Raw genomic sequence first — 14,209 nt, forward strand, 5'->3', positions numbered from 1 at the left:
TCTTATTTAATTACATTATTTACAATTTTGCTCTTCATAATGTTTATTATAAATATGTATTGTAATATAAATGTATGCAACACTACATGTACGATATATGCATCCCATCATAAGGTAGCTGGCTGCGGCACCGTTATCAACCGTTCGACGTAGAGCGCAGTGGAACATCATCAGTCTTACAGCGACCGCCGAGGAGTGCAGATCTACCTGCTAAACATACAGGACCACAAAGATGCCGTTCAGGGCCTTGCACTCCCCGCCACCTGGATGGATGCCTGGGAGTAGATGGAAAAGTTGCATATACCCGAACGGGTGAGGTGGCATATCTGCGCTTGTCATCGGACGGCCAGATTGATATTAAACTGCTAAACATACATATACCCGTATTTTATTTTCTGCGTTCATTTAATTTGCTCTGTTTATCTTTTTAGCTTATTGAATAAACTCATTAGGAAGACAAACGTGTTGATTTTATTACCCCCGTGTGCATCCTTTACATCCTTTACATTTCTGCACCCCTTATAAACCTGCATTATTTACCTCCCAGCATTCCTTACATCACTGCGTCCATTACATCTCTACTTTCTTTATATCCTTGCATCCTTTAGATCTGTATCACCCTTACATCTCTGCGTCCCTCACATCACCGTATGCCAAACATCCCTCTATCGTTTACACCTTTTTATCCCTTACACTCTTCAATCCTTTACATCTCCCTATCCCTTAAATATCTATTCCTCTTACAACCCTGCTTCCCTTATAGCCCTGTATCCCACAAATCACTCTATACCCTACAATCTACGTCCCTTTATCACTTACATCCTTGAAATTACGCTTTCGGCGGTCGCAACAGCGCCCTCTAGTGGCAAAAATTTGAACTAAAATTCCGACCTCGGATCAGCGCCATCTGGTTTTTAAAAAAGGAACCAAATCACGCGGAAATTTTGGCCCTCTAGCGGCAAAAATTTGAACTAAAATCCCGACTTCGGATCAGCGCCATCTGGTTTTAAAAAAAGGAACTAAATCACGCGGAAATTTTGGCCCTCTAGCGGCAAAAATTTGAACTAAAATCCCGACCTCGGACCAGCGCCATCTGGTTTTAAAAAAAGGAACTAAATCACGCGGAGATTTTGGCCCTCTAGCGGCAAAAATTTGAACTAAAATCCCGACTTCGGATCAGCGCCATCTGGTTTTAAAAAAAGGAACTAAATCACGCGGAAATTTTGGCCCTCTAGCGGCAAAAATTTGAACTAAAATCCCGACCTCGGACCAGCGCCATCTGGTTTTAAAAAAAGGAACTAAATCACGCGGAAATTTTGGCCCTCTAGCGACAAAAATTTGAACTAAAATCCCGACCTCGGGTCAGCGCCCTCTGGTGGTAAAAAAAGGAACTAAACAAGATGTAATTATACCATTAATGCAGGGATATAAAAGATACTGGAATATAAGGGATGCCGGGATGTAAGGAATTTAGGAACATAAGGAATGCAGAGATATATGAAGTGCTGGGTGTAAGGGATTCAGGGATACAAAGGATACGTGGATACAGTGATTTGGGAGTAGATCCTACAAGGTCGATGGAAAGAATGAAAAAACTAAATAACTGCAAAGGGGAGCCTTGGTCCATAAAGAGTGAGAATAGGATAAACAATAACTGGGAAGGGTGGTCCCGCGAGGCCCATAAAGAGAAATAAAACAATAAATAATTAAGAAGCGTGGATTTGTCCCATAAACGAAAATAAAATAATTAGTAACTGAAAAGGGTGGACTTTAGTCCATAAGGAAGGATAAAATAATAAATAACTGGAAAAAGTGAGGCGGAGCTCATAAGGAAGGATAAAATAATAAATAAAAGGGGTGTTTGGCCGAGGCTTAGAAGAGAGATAAAATTATAAATTTTATTCCTCTTTGATGAGCTTGTTAATAACAGGAAACAATAAATAAAGTTAATTAAATAAACTCCGAAGGGAAATTAGAAGTATATGTATGTTTGATAGATTTATCCGCACCCCTCGGCGGTCGCTGTAAGACTTAGGAGGTCGCACCTCGTTCTAGGTCAAACTTCTCATATTGGGAAGTAATTACTGTATATTCTGTTTGTAATTTATTAAAGATCAAACAGTTGTTTTATATATAAATAACTGAGAAACGAAGTTAAGTACATTGAATAACTAAAATGCTAGAAGAATTTAAGTCAATTGAATAAATTGCTGAGAAAAGAAATTACGAGCATTAAATAAATAACTCAGAAATGAAATTGGGTAAATTAAATAATAACTCAGTTGAAGTGAATACAAGTTTGTCAAACAATTACAATAACAATTGTTCAGTTTTGTGCTGCTTTTGACTGATTTAAAAAAAAAAATAGAATCAAAGGGAGTGAAAATTGAGTCTTTCCAGATGACAGTTTGAGGTCCGATAAAAGAGTGACTGGTAAAACAGGCACGATTATTATACTGGCTATGCTCTCTGCATGCAGATCTAATTTCATCTGGGGGTGTCTGGGACCCCCTGAATCATGACCCCTCGAAAACAAAGGCATGTCCAGTCTTCTACATCTGTAGTCACTGCTGACAGTATGTATGAAGAACCATACTATAAAACGTACTAATATACCCAACTGTTTCAACGTTCCTAATAATTTCAATACGTAAGTATATACCTCGAAATCTCACATGAAATGAACAACTCAGTCGGTAAAGAAAAGTGTCGCTCGATTACTAGCGCCATGTTCAAATCATGCAATTCATTCGAACGACTGTCGTCGATAATAGAGACAACTACAACTTACCACATCCGCGACTTCTCTAGCATTTATGGTCGCCTGATCACTCTATTCTTCTGGTAGTGGCCGCGCGAGTCTGTTTTCTGCTTTTCTTGCGCAAAACCCAGTTTAACCCTCCGATGATAAACGCTAGGTCATTCGAGGCTCAGCCTTAAATCTGTCTTATATCGAGTTGATATTATAATATTTAAATGACACTATAATATACAGTAATGATACTTGTGATTCAGGTTCCTTTTGCAAATTTTTTTTAGAAATTTTAGGTGTAAAATTCGCACTCACTTCTTAACAAAGAGGAATCTGATGGAAAAGGAGCTATCCCACCGTCAAAAGCTTAACTAACACCTCCGGTAATTAAAGTTCAAAGCGCATGGACGTTCAGGTGTTAGTTGTAAGTAGACATGCAACGATACTTGATAATTACTCGAAGATAACAACGTTGATAAGCGTCTAACAACTCGAGCGTGAGCAAAGCATTAAAAAACCGGTGTTATCTTAAATTACACTTGACCTCTTTAAAAGACAAGAATCTCTGTTCTTCAACTATTTCCTGTTTTACATGTTTCTTTTCTATTCCAACTTTTAATTAGCTTAGTACACCATTATCGTGATGGATTTATTTTACTCTTCTACTTTCCACATTAAATTCAATCAAGAAGTTATGAAAAATAGAACTACTTCCAAATATATGATCACAAAAGATTAAAATATTCACAATTTATTGGGTACTGTCTCGTTTGATATAGGTTTTACTTTCTCTCCAATTATTAAACAAAATAATTTGCGAGAGGCTCTGGGTATAATTTTCGATATTATCTTCTCAAGAGTGAGTAATAAGAAAATCACGCGAATTAATTTCAGGTCACTTAAATTACGTTCTACCACGAACAAACTGTTTATTAATATCGACACAGGGACCACATAATTTACTTTATGCATATTTTGAGGCATGAACAGTCTGGCTCTTTTAATAAAGATGCGAGAAGCTACATCCATAATTCATATTCTTCTTTCATTTCAAGGATAAGTTGTTTTATTTTCTCCTTCAATTTCGCACTTTTTTCTCTGTTGCCCTTACCTTTCTATTTTCTGTACCTGAACGTAAGAGAAACTCGTACAAATATTATTCTCCATTATACCTACTGAAGTGTTGGAAAATTCTAATTATCAAAACTTATGGTTCTGTTAATCATCTAATAGTATAATAATTTAAAGTAAATGGTAACTAGTAATAAATATTCGATCTGATATTTTGATTTTATTATAATACAACTACTACTGCTTAAGTGGCTGTCATTGTGGCTCTTGTCCATCCTAATCTTCGTTAATAGGTGAAAATAGCCGTGAATTTTCTGAAGATCGCCTGAATTACAACTGAGCAGTTGAAGAACGGCTACCTTGATTACTTTCAACATGAATCATAATCGATCATAAAAGTTATTTCAGAGCTGGAATCAAGTAGAAAAGCTTCTAATTGAACTGGCTCGATGATCTCGAGGGAGCGTTACATTACGGTAATTCAGGCGGCCAGTTACTCGGCTGACTCGCGGTAACAGCAATCACGAACGAATCTGCAAAAGCGTGAGCGAAAATATAAAAGCAAGTGGTACACGTCGCAGGGGTAAAGTTTCATTGCACCGATTCGATGCGTGCTACGTATGTACCTTGGTAAAACAGTATCCATAATGCATCTGCCACGCCCTGAGGAACTTCCATCGCAATCCGTAGCCGACCGAGCGCAGATTACTCCGACCCATCTCGATTCTGTTCGAATCGAGTTACCTCCGGCCCTTTTCATGCTCGATAAAAGCCTCGTTGCGTGCTAATAAACGCCAGCTAACCCCGATAGCGCTATGTCTTAGCTCTACCGATCTGTCGATGTCGAGATGTCGATTGCTCGTAATGGTACGTGGAAAAGATTCGAATCGACGATCGCGACCTGTTGATTTAACCCCGCAATGCTTACCTTCCTTGTATTCAGCTACACTAGGAGTTTACAAACTTTCATAGACAGGCTATACAATTCTTTTCTCGAAAAGAAAATTTGCTTCTGATAAATTATTAGATAAATTATTTGATCCGGAGGAGTAAACGTCATTGGAGGCTGAAAGTAGAATTGGAAGGAAGATACCGGGCCGCAGCCGCGACGAGAAGTAAGATAAATGACCAAGGTGGAGGAGCGCATCCTGATCAACCGGTGGTGGTTACCGCGGACTTTTGATGAAATCGTGCACGAGGTTGCTGGCCAGCATCGAATCTAACAGCGAACGTCGCACCATCGAGGCAAGAGGGCTCGAATGCTAATGGCAGATGCGATGCTCGATGCCAGACGAAACATTCCAGCCGTGTTCAGATCGTCTATCGCCCTCGACCCTCTTCGTTAGCGTGACTACAAAGAGTGCAGTCACGTTGCCGCGAGCCTTTGTCTAAACCGGACATTTTCACCGGCCGCGGCCGGTCACTTCCTACAAGAACGTGATTCATCCGTTGCTATTACGTCGCCCGGTGCGTATCGGACTTGTAGTATCTCCGCTGTCAGGGACCGCCCGGACCTGCCCTGCCGCTTCGGCTGGAATGTGTCAACCACGAGCTGCCGTAACGCTAACTTCTCTTTCCTATCTTTTTCCTTCATTTTATATATCAGATCTGTCATACTTGAGATTTATATAGATAACGTGATTTTTAAGTTCTAGTCGTTATAGTTGAGCAGCACAAGTCAGATGGAAGAATGAACATACGGAGACGAAGACTAAAAAATGGAGAAGAGAATCCTTGTTACTCTCGTCAAAGTTCATTCAGACAGGGAACTCCCTGGCTGCGAATAAATTAACGACTAATATCGCATTCAATCGTCAGGCGCAATTACAATGTGTCCGGCCGATCTAATTACTCATTGTCTCGATACGTAGGTTCCTTGGCCGAGGGTAACAGTTGACGTGCTCCTCGCGGACTTTCACAGCGAGACACCTGTGACATGGCCGGCCATTGTACCGACATTTTACAGGTGACTCCACCTTCTGCGATTCGCTCTTATAATACCACTACAATCTTAGTACTCGCGTTGTTTTATCTTGCTGCTAACCCGTAGATCTTTCGATAAGATACTCATTGTCATAGAAGGTTACCGTACTGCCCACACAGAGGTTCTATCGCAAGCGTCCCCCATATCCGTTTATCTACCAATCTCTTACGACAAATGCGCCTTCTTCCGGTATCGTCTTCTAAATATAGTTCATTTTCTTATTTTTCAGAATTTTTCCGTTAGCACTACTTAATTATGTAACAGTATAGAAAAATAAATGATAAAAGATTAAAAATTCCTTATTATAGCGATTGATTTTCACTATCCAGGAAGTAGTTCTTCCTATAGACGATTAACACATTTTTACTGGAACTAGAGGGAAGAATTTTTATCTAAGTTAGAATATAGTATAATAATAGTAATAGCCTGATTAGTCCAGGATCGGCTATAGTGTAGACTATAATTTAATACTACACCAAGGTAGATAAAATTTGCAATTATTTCCCTCTTTACGTTCTTTAATGTACTTATTTTTTTCTACTACACGACATAAAAGTGAATTGGTGTAGTCATAGGCAAGCATTACTCGCTAACACACCTACGATCAAGATAGCTATTTTCCTGTGAATTTTAACCTCTGCAGTATTTAACTTGAACGGTAGTAAACCGAGATTAAATATGATCTTAAATGACGGTATATGTACTTGTTTTGTGCTTTGAAATTAATAAAAAAAGTAAATTAAATTGAATGTTTAAAATTGGGATGGTCATAATGAAATGGAAGAATACTGTACATAACACGACTTTAATGTACGCGTCAGTAAGAAGAAAGATAATGTTATTTCATATCGTTTACATACCATTTACTTGACTTTTTGTGCACTTAAAATGCATGAAACGCTAATTGTACCTTTAGAGCTCCCGAGATGAATTTGAAATCAGAAAAAAGAACTGCCACTCGACCATCTGTCTGCGCAAATTCATGTCTGGCAAAGTAGGTAATTAGCAAGGGTTAGTCATTTATGATTTAATAGATCAATAGTAATTGGCACGAGGTTAACCTCCTGGGTTAGAACTCGTAATGACTTCGAGCGTCTAACAGAGATTATCACTTTTTGCTAGCATTCCATTTGTCCATCTTCCATCGCACAGTTACTACCCTTCATTTATTACAATTATAATAAGTAGAATAAACAATAACGATCTTTTTATCCAGCTTATGTCACAAACGGTATTTTTCATTAAAAAGCTGCAGGGGATGATTAAATTATATGTTAAATTGTAATTATGTTATGGATAAGATTACGAAGTCCATTAAGTCTGCTATCTGTTTCTCACGGAGTATATTAACCAAGTCATAATACTACCGAAAACATAAAATATCTGATGATAATGATTTAATCACCTGCTGTAAGTCTAAACACGCTCAAGTTTAATGAGTTAGACTACAGTTAACCATTTACCTTTCCTCTTGTCTTTCTCTTTCACTCTTCACGATTCTGGTTTCCCGTAATTACTTGCCTGATGAGATAATGATAAGTCTTATGGATGAATGGGAGCAAACGGTCAACTACTTCGTGAACAATACCCGAATGATTGGATCGTTAAAATTTCTTATCGCGTATTAATGATCCAGTAAAACGTTCAGTTTCCACTTTTAACAAATTGCATTTTAAGAATCGGCTCAACTTTTAATTAGAATCAATTCAATTAGAATACCGTTATTATATAAACTCGATGTCTGGAAAGTGTATGTAACATTTCACTATTTTTGTATACCAAGTTTCATATTTGAAAGAATCGTTATTCTACGCTGTCAATTCCTAATCCCTAATCATTAACATAGTATGTGTATTACTATCTATAAGGTATCTTGTTCCTAACTAAACAGAACGCCGAGTGAAATTCCTCCAGAAATATAAAACACGAAACCTACATCATTTCTAAATCGTTTATACATCGATGCAACAAAGGCTCTAAAGATATATCTACCGAGTGTAGAACGGGACACGATTACGTTGCATGTATCACAGTTTAACGTGTTACATGCTTATTATTATGCGCTGGTATGGCTAAGCCGGCGCGGTATGCGCATGCTTTTGATACACCATAAAATTAAGAGGTCAGAAAATCCAGCGAGATCAGAATCCAGAGCAACGTTGCGAAACTTTATCCATGAATACTAGTTACATTAGAATACCGTCCGAACGGTGTAACTGTTTCAAGCTCGGATCGCATTGCAGATTTAATATCAGATAGGTAGTGGGTGGCAGAAAAGGTGAATAAAAGCGAGAGAGAAAATAATGGAGAGCCGACAGAGTCGCGAGGAGACCTTCTAAGGTCGCCACGAGCACAATAATCCTTCGAATCGCCCCGAGGATATCTCCTTTGATTAGTACGATTTATAAATAAGTACAATTTCATCTGGACAAAATGATAAGGTCAATTAAAAAAATATTAAAGTTTGAAAATTTGAATTGGATGTATAATTTTCTATAGCGCTCTACTTTTCTTTATAAACGAACTTTAATAAATTTCGGATGAATTGTTATTTCATCCCGAAGCATATTGTTTACAAAGCATTCGAGGCCGACGCAGTATCTCGGAATGCAATCAGGGTTTCACTAACTTCGCTTCGGTTTTTATCGCAATTCTTGTTGAACAGAAAACAGGTAAAGGCGTACCTGACCGCTATTAAAATTTCGGATTATATCCTTTGCCTTCATTTTTATCGGCACACCTTGCGCATACCTGTCGAATCCTTCCATATAGTAGCTAAGTCATTGTCAATCCAGCTTCGCTCCTATTCCATTATGAAAATAAATGTTTTTATCGCGGACACGTATCCGCGATAACAGATACCTGCCACTAGCCTTTCCGATCAGTTGAAGCGTATACGATTAGGAACTTTAATAAAGAGGAATGGTGTCGTAAATACCGACAATTGAGTAACGATTTAATAGATCTGTAAATGATCAAAGAACGATTGCGCAACAATTAACATTCGTTTTGTAGACGTTTTTATAATGAAATGAAAGAGGAAAAGAAAATTTTAGAATAAATAGATGATACGGTAAAATTGATGGAAACTCGAATCGTACTACTAACATTATTAGAGGGACAAGGAAAATTAGAAAATTGTTCTCTTATGTAATTTAAAGCAGGAGTATGGTTGCTAACGTGGTGTTAAGATGTAATCGTGAAAATCGTCTAGGATCTTGTGTGTCTGAAAATTACCATATTCATGTCTACAATTACCATATTCATAGGATCAATAAGAAAGTACGAAAGAATGTAAAGAAAAGACTAGGATTAAGTGCTTCGAAGTTAACAGCTGAGTTAATTCAAGAATCCGCGAAGAAAATACTTGAAATCCAAAATCCGACTTTATTTCTTTATGATAATTATAAATGAAGATACCGAGCAATAACTGCTTAAATATATATCGTGATCCTGAATAAGTAGCTAATTATTACATCGAGCCACTTTAATTAGCGATTGGTAATTGCTTATTTCGAAGGTTGATAGATTGTTTCCTCGTTCTTCATACCTCCATACTTTGCATTACAAGCATAACGGCTCTTTTTGTAATGCAAAAAAAGGAAATAATTTATCGATTGATATGTCGGTTGATTGTTTAGTCACTCGGTCAGGTGATTAGTTGTCTGTAGGCTAACCCGCGGAATAAACGAGCGGCTTGATTAAAGTATGATAAGTATTAATTACCGCGTTGGTATGTCATTTGAGCTCGCTCGCAAATAATTCATAAGTTTCGCGAAAAAAGATTGCCTGCTTTCTAATCAACCGTTGTCGGTCTTAGAGTGTAATAAACAGAGCTGCAGCGCCAAGTGCATATCAGCAGGTTTTGTATTTGAAAAACCGTCTTCTTTTGTTTAAACTTCCCTTGTTGCCTGTTTTTTAATTTTTAAACCATCGCCGTTGCGAGCGTGATAATTTGAAAAGAGCAGAAAATCCGTGTGAAAATTTCCATAGAATCTCTGGTTTCGCTTCCAATAATCAGGTAGACACGTTTTAAATAGGAAGATTGTTCGGGCGCGGAACGCGATGGCGCGATGGCGCGAGCTTCATTGAAATGCAAAATATCGGGTCCGTTCGGGACGATAACGAGGAACGGAAAAAGCGAGGCGAGGAACGGATAGGGATGGCGATGATTTAGCGGGCGCAGCGGCGCGTCTTATTCTGCTCGGGTCGCGTAAATCAAGGAACCTTGACGCGGGGACTGCAAAGAGACGCAAGAGCAATTAATAGCGCGTTCGTAACGCGTTGTTGGCACGTGAGAGCGGACGCGCTGCCTTTATTTACCGATGCGATGAAATATTGAATCGGCTAACCCTAGATAGTACACGGGATTCCAGCGGCTCGAGGAATGAGGAAATCGCTGGATCCGAAGCGTTAGCGCTGCTGTCGCACTCGAATTCTCCCGTAAAATCAGATAGAAATGCAATGACGATGCGTTTTCTCCCCTATCGATGTTACCCAATGTTTTTGCGCCTCTTTAATACAGCTAAATCGTTTCCCTTTGAATAGACACAAAATATATTTCCACCCTCAATCTTCTGTTTTTCATTAAGATTAGATTAGATATATGTTTCCCTTAATTGTAATAATTGTAAACCCTTGCTTTAGAAGGGTGGCTCGCATTACATTTATCATTTTGCCAGCTACATTTTCTTTTCTTACATTTTTGCAGTACTTTTAGTTCTTCTTTACTCGCTCCATTACATCCCCCTTTTAGTCGCCTCTTACGACAGGCAGGGGTTACCGTGGCCGTATTCTGATCCCCGAGCCACAGGGTTTTGTTTTTCATTAAATGTTAATATTTTTTGTTTTTAAATTGCTAAAAGTGATTTTACAGGTCTGACAATAAAGAAAAGCTATTTATCTTAATTAAAATTTATCTATCTTAGAAATTAATAAAAAATGAAAGTGCTACTCCGCTTGTTGCGTTACGCAAACGCAGTCGATACCGATGTATAAATTAAACGGTGTCTCGTTCACGAATAGTCGATATGAACATTATTTACCGATGGAAACGCCGAACCTGTGAGACCCGATATCACTTTTGTCCGCGATAACATCGTAATCTGAAACTAAATTTCTAGTGGGCGTTTCTCCGCGACGCGACGGCCAGAAACAAATCGAAGGAAAAGAAAAGCTGAAAGGAGAATACAGTGGAAAAGGAGGGAAGATCATGGAATATGCAACGAGCCTGACTGATATTGCATAAGGGGATATTGCACACCGGGCACGACAAACGTTTTCTTTGCACTTCTATGCAGTGCACAGTATTAGAGGCAACAAAACTCTCTTATCAGTTTTAAGATATTTAAATATCTTACTTACTGTACAATAAGAATAAAACTTTCATATTTAGTTCAGTGATGACAGCATTTACTGTGAATTTGTTAGGTGTAGAAGTGAATGCTTTCCAATCAACTTGGTGTAATCATCATTGCAGTCATTGGTTTTAAGGAAGGGGTGGTAGTAATGTAACTTCTTCCTACAATTTGATTAATCATTTTTGAAACTTTTACAGAATTATTTTTCAAGAAACTTGAAATCACTCGACTCTATCCCGTGAGTCACTGTACATTATAATAACAGAATTATATTTTATTGCATTAAGTGTAGCGTTGAACAAAGAATCGGTTTGAGATATCAATTAATGGAGCGATACGGTATGGTAGTTTCGTAACACGAATTGTTACCCGCATAAGCGTTTATTTCTCAAGAAACAGCATGGTCGTAACGCGCAAATTAGATCTCGCAGCGAAAATGGTTCACGCCGAGTGAATGACTAAATCCTTCTACGTGAAATTACGCGGACAAGTGGTTTCGCAATAGAGCACCGTTGAACCATGTCAGCGGCTCGTCGTTGCGCTAGATTTCTCGGTCGGTACAAACCGAATACCTGTAATAAATACGTTGTCTCAATTGGAATTTAATTAATGGAACGCAATTCCGTTTATCTCGATCGAAAGCTCGCGATACACCTTCGTTCCATTAACGCGATTTACGAAGCCTCGAAACCGCGAAACACCGGTGCCGATTATTTATGAATTATTTCTCACGCGCTTCTAATCAACGATAATATTTCCGGCCTCCGAGGAATTCAAATTTTTTTTTTTTTTACATTCACTGATAAATGAAATGGTATCGTTCCATCGGCTTATTATTTCTTGCATATTAAACGGTTCGTTTCGAAACGTGGAATGACTTGATGACATAAAAGTACCGTAAAATAACACTTACTCTATATCAATTTCAAGCTAATAGAGTTCCTTGGAAATAACCACGTACAGAAACGTTTCACCGATTAGTCCCGATACAAAATGGCTGGCTAATAGTTATACACAGAGCAAAAATTGATTTCGAAATATATCATATCTGATAATGTAAATAAACACTTATCTATTTTATAAAAATTATAAGTATGGCATCGTTGGGATAAATGAAAAATGACACGGAGGAAACGTAGCGCGCTAGTGATGGCCCGTTTCTGAGTAGATATATGGAAGGAGGAAAGGGCAAGAAAGGTAGAAGGCAGAAGGTCGTAACGGAGTTCGTAACACGGTTCGTGCGAGGGTGTACGGATCGTGTCAACGATACCGTGGATTTACGATGGTCACCGAGCAAATCCATTTGTTTCATCTGCATCTGCTTAGCACGCTAATGCTGCCTTCCCTCTACGACTGCGACTGTTCGTTCCGTGCCGTTCTACTCGCCAACAGCTCCAGGATTAAGGTAGACCGTCCTTGAGCTGCAGCCTGATCTAATTGCTTGAAACATTCTGTATAATAATAATAATAATTTTGGTATGGATGAAAATTGATCGCTCATAAATATCAAAATCGCTCGTTTAACTTTTGCAAGACAACCTAACGTTTCAAAAGCGAAGAAGAATTATTAAAAACGAGTTAGCAAACTCTCGATATTTCATCGCATTAAATTTTAATATATTTTTTGTGCTTTGTTCATCCAGCAGAAGAAAATCAGGTTCTCTTGAATTTCTTCAGGCGAATTTTTTCCAAAAGTGGAAAACTACCGCTCGTAATATATTAATATTGTTGCTGCTACATATATAGTGCATAAAAATAGATAAAACTCGTTTATCGAGGTGCTGATTGAACCGTTTTACATCCTCCTATGCAACAATTATGCAAATAGAAGCGATAAAGGATATCCATTATTACAATCTGTTATACCTATTAGGTTGTGTAATAAATTCCCGCGTTTTTTATATTTTATATTTTTCCCCCAATTTTGTGTTTTCTTAGGTAAAGTATATATATGCATTCGCAAGTCTTTTTCTTGCTCTACAAACCTATCTGCTTCAATTTTTCGGATTAATTAATTTTAATTAATTTTCAGGCTTTTGAAATGGAAGCTCTAGGCATCAATTCATTCTCGACATCTGCTCTATTTCGCCTTTCGCCGTGGTCAAAAAATTACATTTTAATTTTATTTATTCTCCTTATATATGCGGACTGTAATTGATAATACTGATCCGATTTATTTTATAAATCTTGGGAAAAGAAATGGAATACCATTATGAAACTGTAACCACTGTAGCACGGTGTAACTGTCTAGTTCAATCTGATAATATAAATAATAAATGTCGGTCTGAAGGTAACCGTTCTGCTATGACTTTGTATCTAAACGGATAATATAAATCTTTTCGATCGTTTTTCATTAATCATTACAATTATATACAAATACATTCATGTACATCTTGCACTTACACTTCTTCGTAAGTAGGTAGTTATCTGTTACCAATAATAATGTCCACCAGTCATTCTGTGTTTCGATATCACCTAATTATAAGTATACACTTCTGAACAAAATAGCAGTAGTAGTTTCATTATTTAGTGTTTCTTTATTAATAATTCAAGACTACTTTTGAGAACCAGACGAAATGTTTTCCGGGGCTGTAATGTAAGGAGGTCGTCAATTAAAATATTGAGAAACAACGCAGGTTGATCTGAAGATTATGCTGTGAAAGATTTATTCATCTCCACCAAGCAGGTACTACTTTTAAAGCTATCTTTTCAGGGTACCAAAGCAGTAAAACAGCTATCGCCCGATTCGTCCTGAACGGCAATGGCGTTAGGGTAACTGCCCGCCCTTACAAGGTAATGGTGAACGATGAGCGCCGAAACCAAGAAACTTCGATAACTTACAGTCCAATTAGTTATCGAAACAACGTTCGGCTGTGCAGCCGGTATTTCAATGGAATTCGATAGAGCAGCGTGTGACCGATTGCGTATCTAATTATAAAAGAAGGGGAAACGGAAAGAAATGATTACGAGGTGGTGGCCACTGGCAGGTAGAGAATCCGGTCGGTATAGCCTGGTTAATATACCTACGCTACGTGGCCGCGG

General features: G+C 38.1%; 1 long non-coding RNA gene across 2 annotated transcripts in view; it reads left to right on the forward strand.

The window, feature by feature from the left end:
• Positions 1–450, forward strand: part of LOC117601715 (uncharacterized) — a 93,073-nt gene extending 92,623 nt beyond the window's left edge. Inside the window, exon 5 of one of the 2 annotated variants that reach the window (XR_004580785.2) lies at positions 115–450. This is a non-coding gene — a long non-coding RNA (uncharacterized LOC117601715). The remainder of the gene's footprint in view (positions 1–114) is intronic. The other variant, XR_013062234.1, reaches the window with a different exon arrangement.
• Positions 451–14,209: the final 13,759 nt, after the last annotated feature.

This window comes from Osmia lignaria, chromosome 6, assembly GCF_051020975.1.
Source record: "Osmia lignaria lignaria isolate PbOS001 chromosome 6, iyOsmLign1, whole genome shotgun sequence".
Taxonomy (NCBI): Eukaryota; Metazoa; Arthropoda; class Insecta; order Hymenoptera; family Megachilidae; genus Osmia; species Osmia lignaria.